The sequence below is a fragment of the Odontesthes bonariensis genome, chromosome 3 (genome assembly GCF_027942865.1).
Source record: "Odontesthes bonariensis isolate fOdoBon6 chromosome 3, fOdoBon6.hap1, whole genome shotgun sequence".
Classification (NCBI taxonomy): Eukaryota; Metazoa; Chordata; class Actinopteri; order Atheriniformes; family Atherinopsidae; genus Odontesthes; species Odontesthes bonariensis.
The window spans coordinates 33167594-33188367 of record NC_134508.1 but is presented as its reverse complement, the minus strand read 5'-3'; the positions used below and the strand labels follow the sequence as shown (position 1 = coordinate 33188367).

The following is a 20774-nucleotide window of genomic DNA, read 5'->3' as shown; positions in this document are numbered from 1 at the left end:
TTTGTCATTGTCTTTTCTTTAATATAGGTCATCTGAAATGCCGAGCAAAGAAGAAGTTGCAGGCCTTCTACAAGCTCACAGTGAGAGAGTTATAACATCGGAAACAAGACAGATCTATATTAGTCGAGCCAATGCTTGGCCAACAGCCCAACGTGTGTTTAAGAGAACCTGTTTTGCACAAAGCTGTGACATGATGCTTTATATCACATTTGCAAGCCATGAACATGACGCTGAGGAAGATGCTGCCGACCTTGGAGGTCCCAGGCGAGAGTTTTTCCGATTACTGGTGAAGCCTATCTTCCAAGACAGTGGAGCTTTTGAAGGTTTTTTCTAAATATATTGGTTTGAAAATGCCAGAGTACACGATACAGAATGCGGTGTTAATTTATTTAATCTTTCAGGCACACCAAATGGATGCACACCAAGACTGAACATTCTCCACTTGCAAAATGGACTGTATGGAACCATTGGCAGGATGAAGTCTACAGTAATAATAACTGTAGGGGCTGAAGCACCTGCATTCCTGTCCCCGAGTGTCGTGGACTACATTGTGTCTGGGGACATCCTTCAACCTAAAAAGGTAATGGGCAATATTCTGACCTGAAGACTATTGTAGCAAGCCTTTGCTTTTTTTGACTATTCCACAGCAGTACAGTTACTTTTATTTTGGTAGAATGCATTATCAAAATAATTTTGGTTTCATATTACCCAATAAATAACTAAAAATGACTTTCTTGCCATTGGTAGGTAACTAAGTGTAAGTGAAATGCTACATAGTACTTCTGTAAATGTTGATTAAATGCAGTCATTTGAGAAAATAAGATTTTTGGGGGGGCTTTTTATGCCTTTAATGATAGGACAGTTGGAGAGAGACAGGAAGCAGAGAGAGGGGGAAGACATGCAGCAAACGACTGTCCGGTGCGGGACTCGAACCGGGGCCCACTGCAGCAAGGACTGTAGCCTCTGTACATGGGGCGGCTGCTTAACCCACTACACCACTGACCACCCTGAGAAAATAAGATTTTAAAGATCTGATCTGTAATATTTAGGTTCAACAGGCAACCTTGCAGGATGATTTGGAGAAAGCAGTCAGCAGCTGTGACTAATGGCGATATAAGGTGAGGGTCTTCCACTTGTTGTCACCATGGCCAACAGAGATTTGTTTGTGAAAAATGCAGTTCTATACCATACTGTTGTGCAACGGCAGAGCTGTCTTGATCAACTCATTGATGGCTTGTCCCACTATGGAGTAAGATTCACCTCACAGTTCTGTATCATATTTGCTCCGTGCTGTGGTAAAATGACTAAGAATTGCCATATCCCCATTTAAAGGTAGGGTAGGAGATCCTGGATTTTGAGTCCAGCGAAGCTGCATTTTGAAAATACACCGGTAAAAAGTCCCAACCCTTTTCTTCACTTTTCCCCCGAAGGCACGCCTCTAGAGTACATGAACGCGCACGAGCACGAAGGTGCACGAGCGCTGTTCTGCCAGCAAGCATCGATCGTTGCCGTATTTAGTACTTAGTTTATGCTAACTATACGTTTAATAATGCTAGGTGCTAGCCAAGCTGGCTCTAGTTTAGCTTCCTGCCAAGCTTCTGGACGTTCACGGAGCAGGGTACGCGCACAGGGAGAAGGAACGGTCCGTTCACAATGATTGGATACTGTTTTTCCTAGATTGTACGTTCTAGAGGCCACTAAAACTTTTCATATTTGTGTCAAAACTTTTAATTAATTGGTTGCAATGGGGGTGTGAAGAGTATTTCAAGCAATATGTAAAAAAATGTTCCAGAAAAAGATCCCCTACCCCGCCTTTAACCATAACTACTCATTTTTATGGCCTTTCATTTATGGTGTTGAATTTCCTTCTAGGTTTTATCACTCCTGAGAGAGAACCCCAGCTTGCATGTGCTGCTTGACATACCAGGAAAGGTCAAAGGTCGAGCAGCTGATTTTGTAGCTGGTATTCACAAACCAAGCTACTCTGTACTGGGGAGCAACGGAAGAGTTAGGGAGGAGTTGATGATGGGAACATTTAGGGAGTTTCTCCAATGTCTTGAAAGTAAGTTTGTATTTTTAATTCAGTATATTATACAATAAGGAAATCCAGGAAACGTACAGATTTATTTTATTCTTTACAACTCATGAAGCTGTGCCTATCTAATGTTTATGTACCATGTAACAAGAATACAGTTGTTATGATAGCTTGTAAGAATAACATTGCTTTTTCACCAAAATACCTCTACAGTAAACCATTAGTTATTCAATTAGTCATTGATTCAGTCTTTCTTAAACCTGAGTATTTCCGAGTCTCCAAGTCAACACTGGTTTCCCTTTGCTTTCAGATCAGGGGTCTTCAACGTTTTTCAGGCCAGGGACCCCCAAACTGATGGAGAGTTGGAGCAGGGACCCCCCTACTATTAATATGGCATACAATTGTGTTTTATATTTAACGGGGCCTAGTGCCGTTTATAAATATAGCTACTCTGTTATTGTACATTCAATACTAAGCTATTCAAATAATACACAGGTTAATATATTCATGTCTTTATTTTAAACATGTGCAAGGCACAGGGTTGCCGTGCCACTGCCATTTATAAACAAACATCTTGCATACAACACTGAGCTATTCAAATAATCCACAGATTTTAACTTTAAACATGTATGTAGATGGGGCAATGAATCCTCAAAGCATCTGTGAATGGCACACGTGTGCACAAAATTTGTGAGAAAAAATTGTTTGAAAAAAAAAAAATTTTTTTTTTTTTTTTAAATGTTAAAAATTGTCTAATCAACCAAAGATTTCGCGACCCCCCTGCAGTACCTCCGCGGACCCCCTGTTGAAGACCTCTGTTTTAGATAAAGAGCTGAGAGACACATATGGGGACAGGACTCTAACCGAGGAGGAGGAGGCATTCCTGAAGACTTTGAGCCCTGGTCACATCTTTGCGTTTGCTACAGGGAGCAGCAAAGTCCCAGCCATTGGTTTTTCATCCAACTCCTAAATGAATATTTATTCATGATGAAGACAGATATCTTCCCACTGCACATACGTGTGCCAACGAGCTTCACCTTTTTGTGAATGCAACAACAATGACTGATGATGATGAATTCAACTACTGCTTCCTAGTGGCATTAATGAATGGATTTTTATTCAGCACCATTTAAACAAATGTCAGGATTCCACTCTTTAGTTTCGGATATGAGGTGCTATTAGTATTTATGTTGTCTACAACTGGACTAAAGTATTGTTGTGTTTTGAGATGTTTAACAGCTACCATTAAAGTACAAGTAAAGGCTTTGTTGTTGCAAGCACAACTTTAGCATAAATGTGCTGTCCTAGTTTTAATTTTTACTGTAAATCTACTAATAATTCACTGAAATCAGTTCATCAGGCTGCTGTGTTGTTCTGTGTACCCTCTGCCCCTCGCATGGTAACAACCCTAAAACTTTCCACTACAGCCCAGTGGCTGATGGTGTCCATGTGTAAATGTATTCCATAGAGGAGATTTGAGGCATATAGAGTTTGTTCATATTAGAAAGCAGTGGTTTCAATTGCATTACATAAGAAAGCTGAAAAATAAAGACTATAGCTTGTGTTTTCCCATCTTGCTCCACATTCTTTTCATCTTGTTATGAATTTAACTCGAGTTAAATTAGCAACTAGAGTTACTAGTTTTTTTATACTCAACAAACAGTAGTGAAGGAATGAAACTATGTACATTTACTCAAGTAAGGTACTTAAGTAGAAATTTGGAGTACTTTTCAGATCACATTTTTTAATTCCCCTCCTCACCATTGAAAGCCATGTTTATTCAGATTCACTGATGTTGAATATGTTGTGACAAACTGAAGAATGTGTTCTTTCTCCTCATCCTACTCCTCCTCAAGCTCTTTACAAAAGTGGACTTTTGAAAGTACAATGAGGCTAATGTTACCCAGTTGTCCATGTTATGCTGAGATCACACATTTACAAGTTTATCCAAAATAAACTGTTGTGTTCTCTGAAACAATGTTTTGCCATTGTTGTTGTCATGTAGAAGAGGGTTAATGGCATCATTCAGTTCTTGCAAATCCCTGCCATTCAATGGGGAAAATCCTCTTCTAGAGTTTGGTGAGGAACAAAAAACTATCCCTGCTGTTGAGAGTTCTGGGTTGTGAAGATGAGGCAAATCATTGTCCAGACTAAAAAGCTGAACTGGTGTTCTATCTCCTTCAGATGAGATAGAGTGATTGTTAAATCCAGCTTAGAATTCCTCCAAAGTACGGTTGATTCTGGGTAGAAAGAGCTAATGGAGACAAAATAGGTCTGTTGCATTATCTATGTCTAGGATACTCAGGGATTCCAGTTCATAAAAAATGGGTGCATAAATATGGCTGCAGTTTTTGTTCAAGTCTCGGTTAAAACGCTCGATCCTCTGGTTGTGTACAGAACTTCCTGTTAAGACAGAGCCTTCAGCCCTGCTTGCATGCATGTCCTCCCAAATCTGAGCGTTCTCTCCTCTGTGATCAGTCCTGATGTGCAGTGGTCTGCCAAACTGTCCAACAGCTGCAGTGAAGTGGTCTCTCACAGTTTCAGCACGATTATTGTTGGAACAGTGAAGACACATCAACATCCTACTGTAGCCGTCTATGGCACCTTGAACAACCAATTTCCACCTAATCAACTTGTGATTTCCGTCGACATGCCATATAAAATTTGGATGTGGGACAGAGTACACTCGCCGAACTATTGCTGTTCTTCTCCTGGCTAAGACACCAACTGGGTCCATCCTTAGCAGTGAATCTCTTACACGTTGTCTTTGAACCACAATGTTTTTGGAGCGGACATGCCCCATAAGCATCACTTCTCTAATATTTGGGTGTTCAGTTTTTATTTGTGACACTTCAAGATCCAATTGTTGATCACTGATGCTCTTAAATTTTGACGTTGGGATGTTATAGTCTTGCAGTAACTTGTAGAAATTTGGCCTCGAGATTGAAAGAATAGATGCCGCTTCTGTAAAGGTGGTTTTCAGTGAAAGAACATGTTCAAGCTCCTCTTTGGAAATCTGATGTCTTCCTTGTTAGTCATTCTAGAACACAGCAAAGAATATGACATTTGGCATGTTTCTATAACAAACAAGGGTTATTCAAGAGGAAATTATAGACCTAACAGATGAGCATTCACATCACTCATCATCTTTCTGACTGAAGAGAATTATAGATTGTACTGTTTGTTTATTTAAGGAATGTTTAACTAAATAACATGGACCATCAAAGATGAGAGGTTACTGAGAGGTAAATGAGAAGTAAATCAAACAAATATGAACATGAATATGAATGAGTACTTACTGAGCAAGGTCTGTTGCTGGTAAAGGTATGGTAGCGCTGGAGCAGGAACCCTGAGGAGTTTTAAAATATAAACAAAATACCAAAGACGTTATTATATTGTCACGTGTTAGTGTAAAATATGCCACCATGATTGGAAACAAAACGGAAACAGTATACCACACAGAAAACAAACAAACAAACAAACAGTCAGCTAGGTTACATGAGTATGAAAGTATACCGAGCGGTATGACGTCCCAGTGGAGGTGGTGGGTGTGGCTGGCCCAGGTGGGATGTTGCAGCTGGTGGGAGCCTGAAGAGACATTAGCAAAATATTAGCAACATTATCTTTCATGTGTTTTTTCTTTTTATACGCCCAGCAGTCAAAAACCACCGATGTGATTGGCGAAGGACAAAAAAGCAGGACAATGTAGAAACAAAGAGAGATAGATTTTATGCTTTTTTACAGTACGCACACTATACATATATATATATATATATATATATATATATATATATATAAAAAATATCGCCGTTAATCTATTCTCAAAGTTGGGTTGGGAACTGGGTCAAAATAGGTAGCCTAAGCAAACTGTGATGACTTTTACCTTGATATTTTAGCTCGGGTGTGGGCCGATGTACTTTGTCTGCCGTTAGGTGTGATTAAAACAGAAGAACGCTACTTTTCAGAAGCCTGTGCTAGGCACTTTATGGAGGTCGCTTATCTGTGGGGGATAGTTGACAAAATCTGCCCTGTTGGAACAGACAGCGCTCCTAATATGGTGGCCGCAGGGAGGATACTGCGCGTGTGGCGCAACAGAGACGCACTGCACACAACGCTATCTCAACAGCAGCACCATCTGGCCCTCCCAACAAGTGCTGAATATGAGAAGTTGGCGTAGCTAGAGAAACTGCTGGAGCCATGCATGTGAATAAACTGGTCTGCCCTAATGTTGCTGACTCGCTGGAGAAGCTTCGCTTGAGAATTTGCTTTGGTAGCTTTGGTAGCTCGTGACGTCACATTTAGAATGTTCAATTCTTAAAGGCCCCGCGGCTGTGCAGCACCCCCGCGGAAAAAAACATGAGGAAAGAGAGGGCAGGAACACGAATAAACATGTTGTTATTTACAATTTGTTATACAAGATATACATCACTTTTACAAATTATGTAAAACTACATTAGGTACACCTGAGAAGAGCAGGAATAGCAGAGGCAGCTGTGAAAATAAACTAAATTCGAAATTAAATCCGAAATAAATCCGAAATAAAACTTAATTGCAGTGAGAAAGGTATGCTTGGGGTTACTACACTATTGTATGGAAGCACTCGACACGGCAATTGCAACAGTCTCAGGATTAAACTACTACTGTTTGGATAGGAACCAAAGTTTACACGTCTGTTTCCGTGAACGCCGCGGATTGTCCCCCCTGAATGAGCCATTTTAATCTAGATTAATCTAGATTAATTTCAAGATTTCAGTGAGATTAATCTAGATTAAAAAAAATAATCTATGCCCACCACTAATATATACATATATATACACACACACACACTTTGTTTCATGAACGAGGACACAGTGGTGCTGGTATACTTGACTATTCATGTTGTAAAACAGCAGAGCGCAAGTTACAGTGGGTAAACATACACCAGGAGAACCACCGATGCAGTACCACATAACAAAGACAGATGGCAGCAGCAACACATTTATAAAGGCAGGTGGCAGCTAGCCTGGGCGAAAGCCGACTGTTGACTCTGTCAAACAGTCTGGGAAAACCCAAGAGGAATCCGTTTCCATGGAGGGCGGGACCTTACCCAGCAACTTAAATTTATTGGAGTAACGGAGTTCCCTTAACCAATGATAATGTTTAGAAATGACGTTGGTTATGCGCCGAGGTTCATGCTTACTCTCGCGAGGCTCTAGCTCGCGAATCACGCTTCCCACATCCGCTTTCATTATACCGGTACCATTTGATAAATCAAACTTTTCCCAAAGCCAGTTGGAAGGAGAGCTACGACATCCTTGCCACTAACAAAATTGACGAGGCATTCCTCTTGCTCTCGTTTTAATTGTGTAATGATCTCCAGAGTTGAGACAACTTCATGGATAGCTTCTAGCGTTCTTCCGTCACCATGTTGATTTCCGCTGCGGTTGAACTACAATTATATGGACTACAATGGACTCCGCGCGTGAGTTCTGCGTCACCACTCGCAACTGTTTGCTGATTGGCAAAACACTGAGCGAACCGAGGTAGGGGGATTTGGCCAGACTATGTGCGGAGCCAAAATCTTTGGGCGGAAGTACGTAGGATGGCGTCGCCAGGCTAGGTGGCAGCACATGTCCTGCAACATCTCCCTTTTCTTAATTAAAGCAATGGCATATGAACTGAGACCTGAAACAAAGGCCTACTGAGTACTCAAGAAAGTTACTTGTTTTATCATGCCAAAACCTATCACTGTTGTACATTATACCGGCAGCGACAACAACATAAACATTTGGCAACATAATACAACTGGTTTTATACTGGCAGCAGCAACTTCATAAACAAACATAAACATTTGGCAACAACCAGAATACATATTTTTCTTTCCCTTCAGAGATCCAGTCTTTTAGGTGGCCTGGTAATCCGACCATAGCGTGAGGTGACTGGAGGCCCTGTTGGTGTGGAGGTTGTATCAGCAGCTGGGCTATCAGCATGCTGAGGTGGGGTAGCACACGGCGTAGCACTGAGCTCTGGCCAGTGAATCTCATTGTGAAAAAAGTATTCATACCATTTTCCTTCAGCAAAACCTGAAAATGGGTCCCACAGACCCAAGCCAGGGATAAGCAAAGCAATATTTCACCAACACACACAACACTGTATAGAAAAGGAGCACCAGCACCACACACACACTATTGTATGTTCTATTAGTTCGTAAAAGAAGGAATCGAAAACAGTCAACCTGCTGGGTGAATTTATCTAATCTGTTATCGGTACCACGTACAACTCAGAATACAAGTCTGTTGTTGAGAGCGTCATTTCCTCTTGCATCATCTGTTGGGGCAGCAGCATCAGAACCAGGGACCTAAAAAGACTCAACAACCTGATAAGGAAGGCTGGTTCTGTTCTGGGGACGACTGTGGAACCTCTGGAGACAATAATGCAAAGAAGGATTTTGCATAAAATCAAGAGAATTATGGACAACCCTGAACATCCTCTCCATGAGACTGTTATCAGAAAACAGAGTCTCTTCAGTCAAAGGCTTCTTCAGTTTGGATGCAAAACGGACCGCTACAGGAAATCTTTCCTGCCCACAGCCATCAGCATCTATAATAACTCTTTGATTTAATTGAGCTACATCAACATTTAATTTCCCTCTGGGATAAATAAAGTATTTTTGAATTGAATTGAATTGAATAAAGTGCATTGCAGTAATCTAGCCGAGATGTAATAAAGGCGTTGATTACTGTTTCAAAGTGCGTATGTGCAAAGAAGGGCTTCACCTAAGACCAGATACACTGAGACTAAGATACAAAAAAAGCTGGACTTCACTATTGCACCAATTTGCCGGTCCAATTTAAAATCACTGTCCATCTTAAAACCCAAGTTTGCGACTGTTGGCTTCCTGTATTGCACCAAGGGGCCCAAGTCAACAGGAGGGGATTTGCAAGAGCCACTGGGACCAAACACCATCACTTCTGAAACAGGAAGGAATGCCGTTGGACCATCCTACAGGATGTGACGGACCACAGTTTCTGTTGAGCATGAAAAATATAGTTTATTATTTTTGACTGGACCACAGGAGTTGGTCCTAAATAGGTGGACTTTGAGCCTCCAGCTGCTGTGCAGACGGGTGAAATGGATCGGTCATGTCAGCTTCAGGGCCTCCTTTTGAGAAGTTTTGGTTTGTAAATGTTTGTCCAGCAGACCCGAGCACGACACATTCAGCAACAATGTCCATTGGGTTTTACGTTTACATCCCCCATCTGAGCTGGGGGACTGATGTAGAATCATTTGACGGGGGCAGAATGTCAGTTGTACCATTTCCCATTGCAGACACAAGCCACATATTTGTGTGATTTTATTTGATCAATTTATTTATACGCCATTTATTCTTCACAGCTACTGTTGCTGATAATGCAATATTCTGCCCGTACAGTCTGTTTGGTTCCCAAGCACCTACGTAATTGTTTTCTGGTGATGATGCACGCCTCCTCCTCATTATATCCACTCAGGAGAGTCAGATCAGGCCAAGTGATTTCTCCAAGAATAAAAAGCAACAACAGGCTGGCTGAAGATGCACTTAGACTTTCCTCAAAGCTGCTGGGGTTAAATGCTGGGGCCCTTGTCCACTTGAAAGCATGACAAGCTGTTCTTATGGAATAGCCAGCCCTTTCAAACCCTTTAATTACGTTCACATCTTTTCATAGCTGACACCTGATCTCAGGTGGTAAGCTGTTATTCAAATGAATTGTTCTGCGCTATTTATCAGCATTCTGAAAAGGCTGATTTGTTTATTTCACAAGAGCAGGAGAGCCGCACACTTTCCACATGTTATGTTGAGAAGTGATCATTTACATACGAGGTGGCTCCAGTGCTCTCTCATCTGTACCCTCTTCATACTCACTTTCCTTTTGACCTACTATCCACTGGATACAATAACGATCAGCTTAACTGCCTCGTGTGTTTCTTCAGCCTTAATGTTTGTTCTCATATATTTTCTTATGTGTGCAGCAAAGCAGTGAAAGCTTTGGTTGGCATAATGATCACCAGATGTGAACACAAACTACTTTGTAAAGCTGCCCATCCCCTTTGGCATCTTTATTTTGTTGTGTTACAACTTTGACATGTGTCTGTTTTTTTGGATTTTTATGTCATAAAAGTGAAAAATAACTGCATGTATGGGTTGTTTTTTAAGGCCTTCAATTATGATCCGTTGCTGAAACTTGCATATTATGTCCATTTTTATTCAATCAAAGTGTCTGAAGATCCCGGTATGTTTAAAGCTGTTGTGAGAAGCCCCACCACTGAGCAACATCAACTTGTGTTTCATTTTGTTAACAAGCATCACGTCGGTACGTGTGCAAAAAGATCCCGTTTGATATGTTGTGTCAGAATCATTGATCCAACTTTTAGTCTAGAGTGTTAATCTCATTAGAAATTATAAACATGTCAGTCCACATCCATCTGAACTTATAAGCAGACTCTTTTTGTCAGGGACTGACGGCACATTTTTATACTTGATCAAAGAGCCACCTGCTGGAGGAAAAGTAAGAGCAGATGTTTAACATTATTTTCCATATGATGGATGGGAAGCTGTTGTTTGAGTATCATCCGCACAGGTAAAAGTAAAGCAAAATCATTGTCATTAAGACTTTGGCTGTGGAGTCATGCTGCTTATTGCATTAAAAGTGAAAAAACACGTCGCTGAAGGTGTAAAATCAGTTGAACGACCAGTTGAACCCCATGGCTTTCGTATGCATCACGGGGAACAATGTCTGCTTTAATGTCTTTTACTAAGTTGTTTTGCAGGAGATGTGCACGTAAAATAATGTTTCTCTTATAGAATCCATCATATTGGGCACCTCAGTCTTAGTAAAAAATGGAAACGTACAGATCAAGCAACTTTGAAGCTTTTCTTGCAACCACAGGCCTCCCCTGTTATTCTTTCAGCGTGTTGCACTTCTGAAGACTGCTGGGATCACTGCTGGCATTAAAGCTGCAGTCTGCAACTCTTTTTCAAGCATAATGCCTGGAACTGTCCGGGGATTCTGAAAGTAGTACATTAAATACCCCAATACAAAAAAAAATGAGTTCTCTAGGTCCCCTATATGTCCCGCTAGGTCCCTCCAAAGCCAGCAGGTTTGTTTACAAAATTGCAGACCGGACCGGTAAAAGGTAACCAATCAGGTTTACGAGCTGGGCTCTGCTGCCTGTCAATCACCGATTGTGCACGCGCGATACAAGGTAGGCTCGTCCCCACGCTTATTTACCTGGACTATTGAACTTCATTACGGGCTAGTCTACTTACTGTGTCTTCCATGATCGCAAATGACAGGTGAGTTGATGAATGAGGAGTCGTGTAGGCGCATCTGGCATGCACGTCTACGTGCACGAGTTCTCATGTGTTTTGAAGGGGCGGGACAGAAAGTTGAATAACTTTTTATTTTTCGGTTAAAAAATAAGCATTTCTTGCATTTTGCGACTACGGAGGTCACCGTTTTCAACTTCAAGCGTTCTGATAGATCATATAAACTCTTAAAATGCCAAAAAGTAGGACTTTACGTATGACAACAACAAATCCTGCAGACTGCAGCTTTAATGTAAAGTTATTCAATTCAATTCAATTCAATTTTTTTCTGTGTGAGTACACCTGAGATTGATGCCGGAGAGACTGCTTTGATTGAAACATGGTGGAAGTCCGCAAGCTTTCCAGAACTATTTAACTGTGGTATTTATAGATCAGAAGAAGAATCTATCATTCCTCTGCTGGTGCTGCAGTCTCTCCAGTCTCTCAATCTCCATGCTTTTTGGTTCAACTCATCTTTAGCAGCATTTTGTCTCTTATGGGCTTAGCTCTGTCTGAATGAGGCTAACAGAAAGAAGCCACGGGCATCTCAGAGGTCAAGTAAAAGTGTTTTGCATCTTAACAGCATGGGGCTAATGTGCTGGAATTGTGCACACACGCGGCACACTTAACCTGGAAAGTAGCCAGAGTCTCTTTGTGCTGGTTTACTCAGCTGTGGAAGGCAAGGTCCGACCGAGTCAGATGACTCAATTACGGATACCCGACCAATCTCGCCTCGGGATCAGGGGGAATCGGGGAGGGGTATCTCTGTCTGAAAGGCTCTAACAAAGGCCCTGCCCTGCTTACTCTGTTCGGACAAGGCCCATCGACAATCTGCAGGGGGGATAATCCCAGCAGCACTAAAGAGTTCTCTAAGGAAATGATGCTCACTTTAGGGTTTAACAGGTTATCTCAACATTACATCTTCATGCAGGTTACGCGTATCGATGTTTCAAAAGTTGTTGTAGAACATATCTGAAGGAGGCTGACTAAAGTATGTCACTTGATTAAAGTTTTACTGGTTAAAACCCATTTTAACCAGTTTGAACTCTGACCAAAAAAATGAATGAGTCTGGCTGGCAGAGCCTTCATCCACCCTGTGGGATTGAATGTAGGCCTTCTTCACCAAATAATAGGGGGCACTCATAGTTTGACCCACCCAGTTAATGTGTTTAACCCCTTAGGGCAGTACATGACTGGCTGTTTAAAAGGGCTCATGTTTAGTGAATTTTCAAGGCTCATTTAATTTTGTGTTGATAGTTTGTATGTTACTGTTTTGTCATTTAGAATTTAAGATCATTCTTAATGAGTTGATGACGATGAAAAGATGAGTGACCTCAGGAAATACAGAGAAGCAGTGGGTAGCCTAATCTATCTTAGTTCATGCACTAGACCAGATTTGAGTTGTGTCGTAAGTAAACTTTCACAATATTTCAGTGCGCCAACAGAAGAGCAGTGGACGACTGTAAAACATGTACTGAAATATCTGAAAGGCACAATTGACAAGATGCTGTGTTACAGGAAATGTGATGATGGGTTACAGTTGGTGGCTTATAGTGACTCGGATTTAGCCTGATTAACATAGACTTTCAAATCTCTTCGAGATTCTGGTCTGACCAAGACCATAACGAATACGATTCGAAATGGCCTGGTCAACCCGCCTCCCTCGGGTTGCTACTGGTTGTTGCCAGAAAAGGCTGTGCCTAAGCTTAAGGCTGCGGCTACACGAAAACGTTTTTCACTGTAAACGATACTTTTTCTTATCGTTTCGCTGTCGCGGCCACACGGAGCCGGCGTTCCCACTACCCCAAAACGATAGTTTTTGAAAACGGGTTCCAGAGTGGGAAAGTTTGAAAACGGCCTCGTTTCGTTTCCATTGTTACAGCTAAAACGTTTTTGCGTCAGTCACACGTTGACGCTGGGAGCCAATTTTAACACTTCTCTATTGTCTCACAGCGTGGCGTGACACAGCGGCGTGTGTACTGCATCGTTTCATCGTTCTCGTCTGGACAGCAGCGCGTTTCCGTGTGGTCGCAAGAATTTTCGTACCCGTTTTCAAAAAAAACCTCGTTTCGTTTTCGTGTAGCCGTAGCCTTATAGTGACTCGGATTTAGCCTGATTAACATAGACTTTCAAATCTCTTCGAGATTCTGGTCTGACCAAGACCATAACGAATACGATTCGAAATGGCCTGGTCAACCCGCCTCCCTCGGGTTGCTACTGGTTGTGGCCAGAAAAGGCTGTGCCTAAGCTTAAGTCAATTACACCACTCTTTCCTCTGACGTATGATTTAACTACCAGCGGGGCTAACTGGTAGATTAAACTCTTACCAAAGCCAGTAGGGAGCAAGGCGAAAACGTCTTTCCTGTCAAGAAATGATTCAAGGGCTGTTCTTTGCTCGATTTTTAACGAGAATCTCCCGTCGAACACTTTTCTTACAGCATCTACAGCAGTGTCAAAAGCTTGACGCTGCTCCATGTTGATATTGAATGAAGCGCTTCCGTGTACAATCCATGGGTTGAGTGGCAGTTCAATCACGTCACTACCTTGAACACGCCTCTACCCTGGGCCGTTGGCGCTGCTCAAAGTCGATTGCTTCCCGACAAAGTGGGTGGAGTTCCCATTTTTTCGGGAACTCGAATCCACCTGAATGAGCAGTTTGCCTGAGTAAGTGTAGCAGAGCCGAAGGTGTTGCGTCACTGCGAGGGCGGAGCCTGGGTAACTCGGATTGGGCAGGAGATGCAACTGACCGACGTAGTACATCTGGTTATTGTGTTAGCCTATGTAAGAATGGTCCTCTGATTTCTTGGAAGACCAAAAAGCAGCCAACTGTAGCACTGTCAACATGTGAGGCTGAGTACATGGCGTTAGCTGTCACTACACAAGAATGTTTGTACCTGTCTCAAATGCTTAAACATCTTGACTCTCATTATGATGTACCTGTAATTTATGAAGATGACCAGGGGGCAATTGCATTGGCAAAGAATCCCTTTAGCCGACAGAGATGCAAACACATTGACATCAAATATCATTTTGTAAGATCTACTGTAAAAAATGGTGATGTGTTTTTGGAGTATTGCCCAACAGATCAAATGGTTGCTGACCAAATGACAAAACCAGCTACAAAAGGGAAGCTTCTTGCCTTTTCTAGGTTTCTATTTAGGTGATTGCCGAACCAAAATGTGATTTTGCTCTTTGCAATGTTTTTGTTTTTCTTGTTGTAAATGTGAGAACAAGTGGGGGTGTTGATTGATGCTTGTTGAGGGCCTTAACTATCTGAGTGTGCTCTCAATTGACAACCTTGATTGAGGCCAGGTCATGTGACTTTACTTACTAACTCTCTCTGTTCATTTTCACCCAAACCTGTGTTGGTGCCTGTTCATTTTGGTCTTTGTCTCCAGGTAGCAGTTCAGTTTGTAACACAGGGTCTGCATGTGTTCAAGCAAACTTTTATTTCTTTTACTCGCAATGTTTTTAATGTAGGAATCCTAAGACAAGGCCCCTCCTCGCCTTGTAAGGCCAACAAACATGACAAATGTTAGGAGTGACTAAAACTGGAGTGGTGTGAGGAGAGCTCTTGGCTCTTGTCATCCTGTTTTTATAACCTCAGCTTGGTCAAGTCATTTTTAACACCCAACCTTAATCACATCATTTTCAGTACCAAGAAGTTTGTAATGTGTAAAAAGGAGATGAAACAGTGGGGGAAAATGCAAGGAAAGACTGAAATTTCTCAATTTCTCAATGAGCACATTGTCCTTACATATGTGATGCAACAGTCCATATGTCACAATTACACCAAGGCTGTGACAATGCGTTGACAGTTATTTTCATGTGCTGTAGCACATAAAGAAAAAGCAGCAAAATTTGTCTGTTGACACAATAAATGGATTATATTTATTTGAAGATTTCACACCTTGTCATGATACCAAATTGCGAGTAGTGACATGAATATAGACAAATTAAACTAATAACATTCAATATAGTGTGAAACATCCATCCATCCATTTTCTATACCGCTGAATCCGTCGGTCGGGTCGCGGGGGGGCTGGAGCCTATCCCAGCGGTCAATGGGCGAGAGGCGGGGTACACCCTGGACAGGCCGCCAGTCCATCACAGTGCCACACAGAGACAAATGAGACAAACAACCATACACGCTCACACTCACTCCTAAGGACAATTTTAGAGACACCAATTAACCTAACATGCATGTTTTTGGACAGTGGGAGGAAGCCAGAGTACCCGGAGAGAACCCACGCTTACACGGGGAGAACATGCAAACTCCACACAGAAAGGCCCCAGCTGGGAGTTGAACCTGAAACCTTCTTGCTGTGAGGCAACGGTGCTAACCACCACACCTGTGAAACATCCTTTATGGCTAAATGAAAACAGCCCCCACCCTTTAGTAACGTTTGCTTTGACGTGGGACTTCCTAAAATGTCCCTTTGTTACTGATCTAATCCACGGTTCAACAGTAAACATAGAACTTCAGCAAAGAGTTTTTCACAAGGGCCTTCATGCCTGCGCGTTTTTCAGATATTTTCATTCCCAAACAATTCTGAGCACACATGCAGTGCACGCAAGCAATTGATTATTGAATAACCAGAGTAATAAAAAGACAACTAAACTGTTATGGGAAGCTGTGTCTTTCATCACTTTATGACAGCTCTGTTTAAACATTTGCGCAAAGTTAGAAGAGCCATTTTAGACAATGTTGATTACCTGTTAACTCAACCTCGGTAACCTATTGTCTGTTTGCTTCCTCAGACACTGAAATTTCTATAAACTGCATGTCAGGCTTTCTAAGCCATTCATATCTGAGCAATTTAAAACCTGATATACATAATGTGTTCTATTTACAACCAGGATCTACATAAGACATGAAAAAAAGTGTTAAACATAGTGCTCAACATTTACTAAAGTGAGAAAAAGCAAGTTTTTGATATGATTTCAAACAGTTTTAGACATGAAAAGGTTCTGCATTCTCTGTGTTAGTTAAAGCTACATAGAATTTTTTTGTTTAGTCTGATCTGGTAAAAGACATTCAAAATGTACTTGTCTGTTGTTTTTGTTTAAGATATTTCTCTCCGTAAAATATCTGGTCAAAAGAAAGAAAGAAAGTCATGCAGGAGTGTGAATAGCTTGGTTTGAATTGATTTGTGATAGTGAATCACCTTTAAAGCTTCCACTGATCTGCACACTGTGCATCTTTAGTGAAGAAAAATGATACTTTATGGAAAAGAAAAGCATATTATCACATCTGGCCCATGATTCTGTGCAAGCATCGCTTGGAGGCTGTGTTCCAGATCAGCAGGGCAGTGTTTGAGTTCAATGTTACCTTTGCTTCAACATTAATCTCACACATTAGAGTGACTGGCTGTCAGCCCGTGACATGTCTTTCATGGATTAACAGTGTTACTGGAACGATTCTTTGTTCCTACTAATGCTGTGAGCAAGGTATCGAGGGAGCTATCAAACAGCAGATAATTAACTCAGGGGCCGACCGAGTTAGTAATAGAATGATGAATTATTCAGTATTTGTAGGCTCTCTCTCCTCATATTGCAGGCAACACAATAGTCACTGAGAGTCATACTCACTGAAAATTAGAAATTCATTTTTGTATACTGCCACTGTATAAATACACTCAGCAGAATGACTCAACTATTTGAATAGATGTGCCCAAGCAAACAAGCAAGTTCTGTGTTAGGTTTTGTTAAGTTTGTCTTTGTTTTATGCTTATTTGTTTTTGTTTTCATGTTCTTCTTGTCTTCCAGAGTCAGTTCCTTGTATATCTCAGTCTTGCTTTTCTGCTCTCTGCTCCCCCCTCCTGGCCATAGATTCCAACAACAGTTACACACAACCTTTTGTGACACTGAATCAACTTAGTAAATCCTCAAGTGAATGAAACAACACACAAAGCTTTAATATGGGCTATCTTTCAATGTACACTGAGTGCAAGTGCACCATCATTTTTATCAAGACCGAAAGCTCATTAAAGATTGATTTTAGAATTATTTTTCACATCAAAATAACTTTCAGTTTGAGGTTGCTGGTTGTGTGGATGGGAATATGACCAAAAGACACGAGGCTGTGTGCCCTTGAACAGCCTTAAGAGTATGAAGGCTCTGGGAACGCTGCTTTGAGGGTGCTGATTCTTATGTCTATTTTGAAACAAGACTACAAAGTTGTTGTTGATTTTTCTGCAGAGCAGTTGCGCTAAACCATAGAGTCTATCCATTCAAGAATAAGGGACAGGCTATGTGGGATTTGATAATACCTCTTAAAACTTGGCCTGTCACAGGCCTGTGTAAGGAGAAGGTCAAATTGTGACGGAAGACATTTTGTCGAGTTTGGTACCTAGAAATATGTATCTCTTTGTCCTCAAAGGCTATGCACTAGTTGCGCCCCCCCCCCCCCCCCCCCCGTCCAATAAATACACACACTTTACACCAGGGGTCGGCAATTAAGTTTGGACCTGGGCCAATTTTTTTCTGACAATGGTATTACGGGCCATGGCCATGTTTTTCTATTGTGGATTTACATAAATGCATTTCATTTTTTTTAATTTAAAACATTTTTTTCTTCGATACACTGTTATTAGGCTGAATGTTGCATCTCCTGGCATCTCTCATGAAACAGGCGATAAAACATGAGGTTTGAAAAATATCTTTCAAAAATCATATTTCAAAAATTCCATCTTGCGGGCCAGATATAATTGATGGCGGGCCACTAATTGCCTACCCCTGCTTTACACTGACAATGGAAGGACTTCAGCCAGAGGGTTCTTCAGGTTCACAGCCATAATGACAGATACTAGAGGTCATTCTTGTCTACAACTTTAACTTAAAACAACCCTTTATTCATTCTTTATCATCACATTTATCTATTTATTGTTTTGACTGTGACAATAAAAATTTCATCAGCTGACATTCAAATAAATGTTTTTGTCCCATTACTGTACACCACACTGCGTGTGGTAGCTCTTGACAATCAAAACAAAACTTTACTGTGAACAAAATTTGGGTAATGGCTCAGGAAAAAAAAAAAATCTTGGACATATACTTGTAATTCTTAAGCAACCCATTAAAAACAGAGTGTGAGAGCTAATTATTAAAACGTTAGCTCATCCAACAGTCCTACGTCATCCACGCGCCAACGGTCGTGACATCTCAACGTTTAAAAGGAAGTTAAAAAAAACAAAACCAAAAAAACGGTTAAATAAACGTTTGGAATCAGTAGCAGTTCTCAACGGCTGGAGAAAAATATTTCCATGGTCCAATAATTCAGAAACTCAGAAACGACACAAGAAGAAAAGCTGAACATTGGAAGCTACAAATACGTCGGATGATAAAGTTTCGGTAAGAGCAGAATATCAAACTTGAAAAAGTGAATGAACAAACAACATAAACTGAGACGTAACGGTTGAGCTAACATACCTTATCAGCTAGAAATAAAAATAATTAGCGTTTATTCATGCTCAAATTGATCAGGAACCTCACCAAAGTAAGTTTAAATAATATAGAAACACAATAAAAAACATTTTTTTGTAATTACCTGCTCCTTTGAATTTGAAGGAATTACTTTTAAAAATGTTTGAAACATGGATCAGATGTTGCACATCCAGCGCTTAGGAACTGAGGAGACTGTTGATGTCACTGTATGCATTTTATTTACTGAATTACAGGAAAAAGTTGATAAATCAACAACATTAGTGGCTAATAGTGTTTTCTCAGAGGGAATAAAGGGAACCGTTGAGTATTACGGCTTAAGGGGTGATTCTCCCTTCCAGACATCGTTATGATGGACACACCCAATCCAAAAGCAAACAAGTGTGTGTCTCAGGTAAGTTTCAGTTGTTTCTTTTTAGAATTAAAGCAGCCCATTTGATTCAGCTTATTCGTTGAGATACAGCTCTAGTTACGTAGAGCAAATACACTTCTACACTATTTACGACTCTTGTCTTCCTTCAGGCCAAACATAAGCAGGCAAGAGAAGAGAGGAAAAAGCTGCTCACCCCTGCACACAAGTACATGATTGACATCCTGGCTGACCGGCTGTCTTTGGCACCAACAGAGGTGGAGGAATTTGTTTTGGATTCTCCTTCAGTAAGTTCCTCCTCAGTGTGACTCCAAACTGGTACTAATGCTATCAAAAGCAGAAATATCTCACCAACACAAATCAGAAGTCAGGTGATCAGCTGAGGTTTTGTGGGATTGATTCATAACGCGTTATTTTTGTGGCTTTTTCTTCAGTTTGGTGTGATGCTTTCTAAACGTTTCGTTCCAAGGTTATGTTTTGTTTTTGGTTGTTTTATACTTGCATCGTAATATGATGCAATGATTAATAATGTTTTTGTGTTCTTCCTTTTTTCTTGCTGACTAGCTGCTCGCTTTTGATCATTTCTTCGCCTCGGGGGGCAGCAAAACCATTTCGTTTGTGTATCAGGAGTCCGAAGTCCCAGGAATAGGTATGAAGAAATCTGGAAAGTCTTCAATTGGAAAGACTGTCCATGCTTATTTTAATTGAAATTTTTTCCGTTTGACAGCTGTTATGCCGGGTTTTATATACTAGTATTTTTTTTGAAGTAAAATAGGAAAAACGTCCTATTTTCGAAAAACTGAAATACCGATAGATGATACAATTTTAGGGAAAGTCTTCTAATCAAATTTGATTGATTATCTTGCATGATAAAGACCCAGATATTCCACACAACATTATGAACCGGAATGTTTTTTCATCTCTTACAAAACCATTTGGATTTGATTTCAGAATGTGGGCGCGTATATCCTGGACCAAGCAAAGGGGGCAAAGCAATGAGGCTGTTTTTAGCCAATTTAGCAAAAACGTGCCTCACAGGGATCTGCTGCTCCTTCACACGGACCAGAGTGGACATTCCTGTGAACCCAGAAAACATACACGAGGTAAGGTCAAAGGTGGCGTGTCTCAGTAATTGTTAAGTATTTATTCTTGTGTTATGTGTCATATCAAAAGATGTAATCACTTTATAGAAAAGCTTTTGTTTCAGCTTATTCTTTATCACTACTCTATACAAACTTGATGATTAAAGTGTTACCCTTGCTTCTGGAAACTTTATTGAACAAGACAAAAGATAAAAATGGCACAGCTACGTCTTAGCTTAGCATCTTCCTTAAACCTCCGGGTTCCCTCCCTGAGCAGCTCACCTCATGGCAGTGTGTGTAGCAACGTATTACATCACAATAATAACATTGTTACAGCTGTCACGTCCAGTTATTGTCATACAAAGAGAATCTCTAATAAAAAAGTTAATTCACTAATAAACACTGTTTATACACAAGCCATTTAGGATGGCGAAGTGATCTTTGATAATGCACAATGTTCTTAAAGGGGAACTCCGGGGCATTTGAAGCGTGTTTCCATTGCTAGAGGTTGTCAAATAATGA

The 20774-nt window shown here is 40.9% G+C and overlaps 1 pseudogene; it reads left to right on the top strand.

The window, feature by feature from the left end:
- Nucleotides 1-224: 224 nt before the first annotated feature.
- Nucleotides 225-20774, top strand: part of LOC142376949 (dynein axonemal heavy chain 8-like) — a 58173-nt pseudogene continuing 37623 nt past the window's right edge.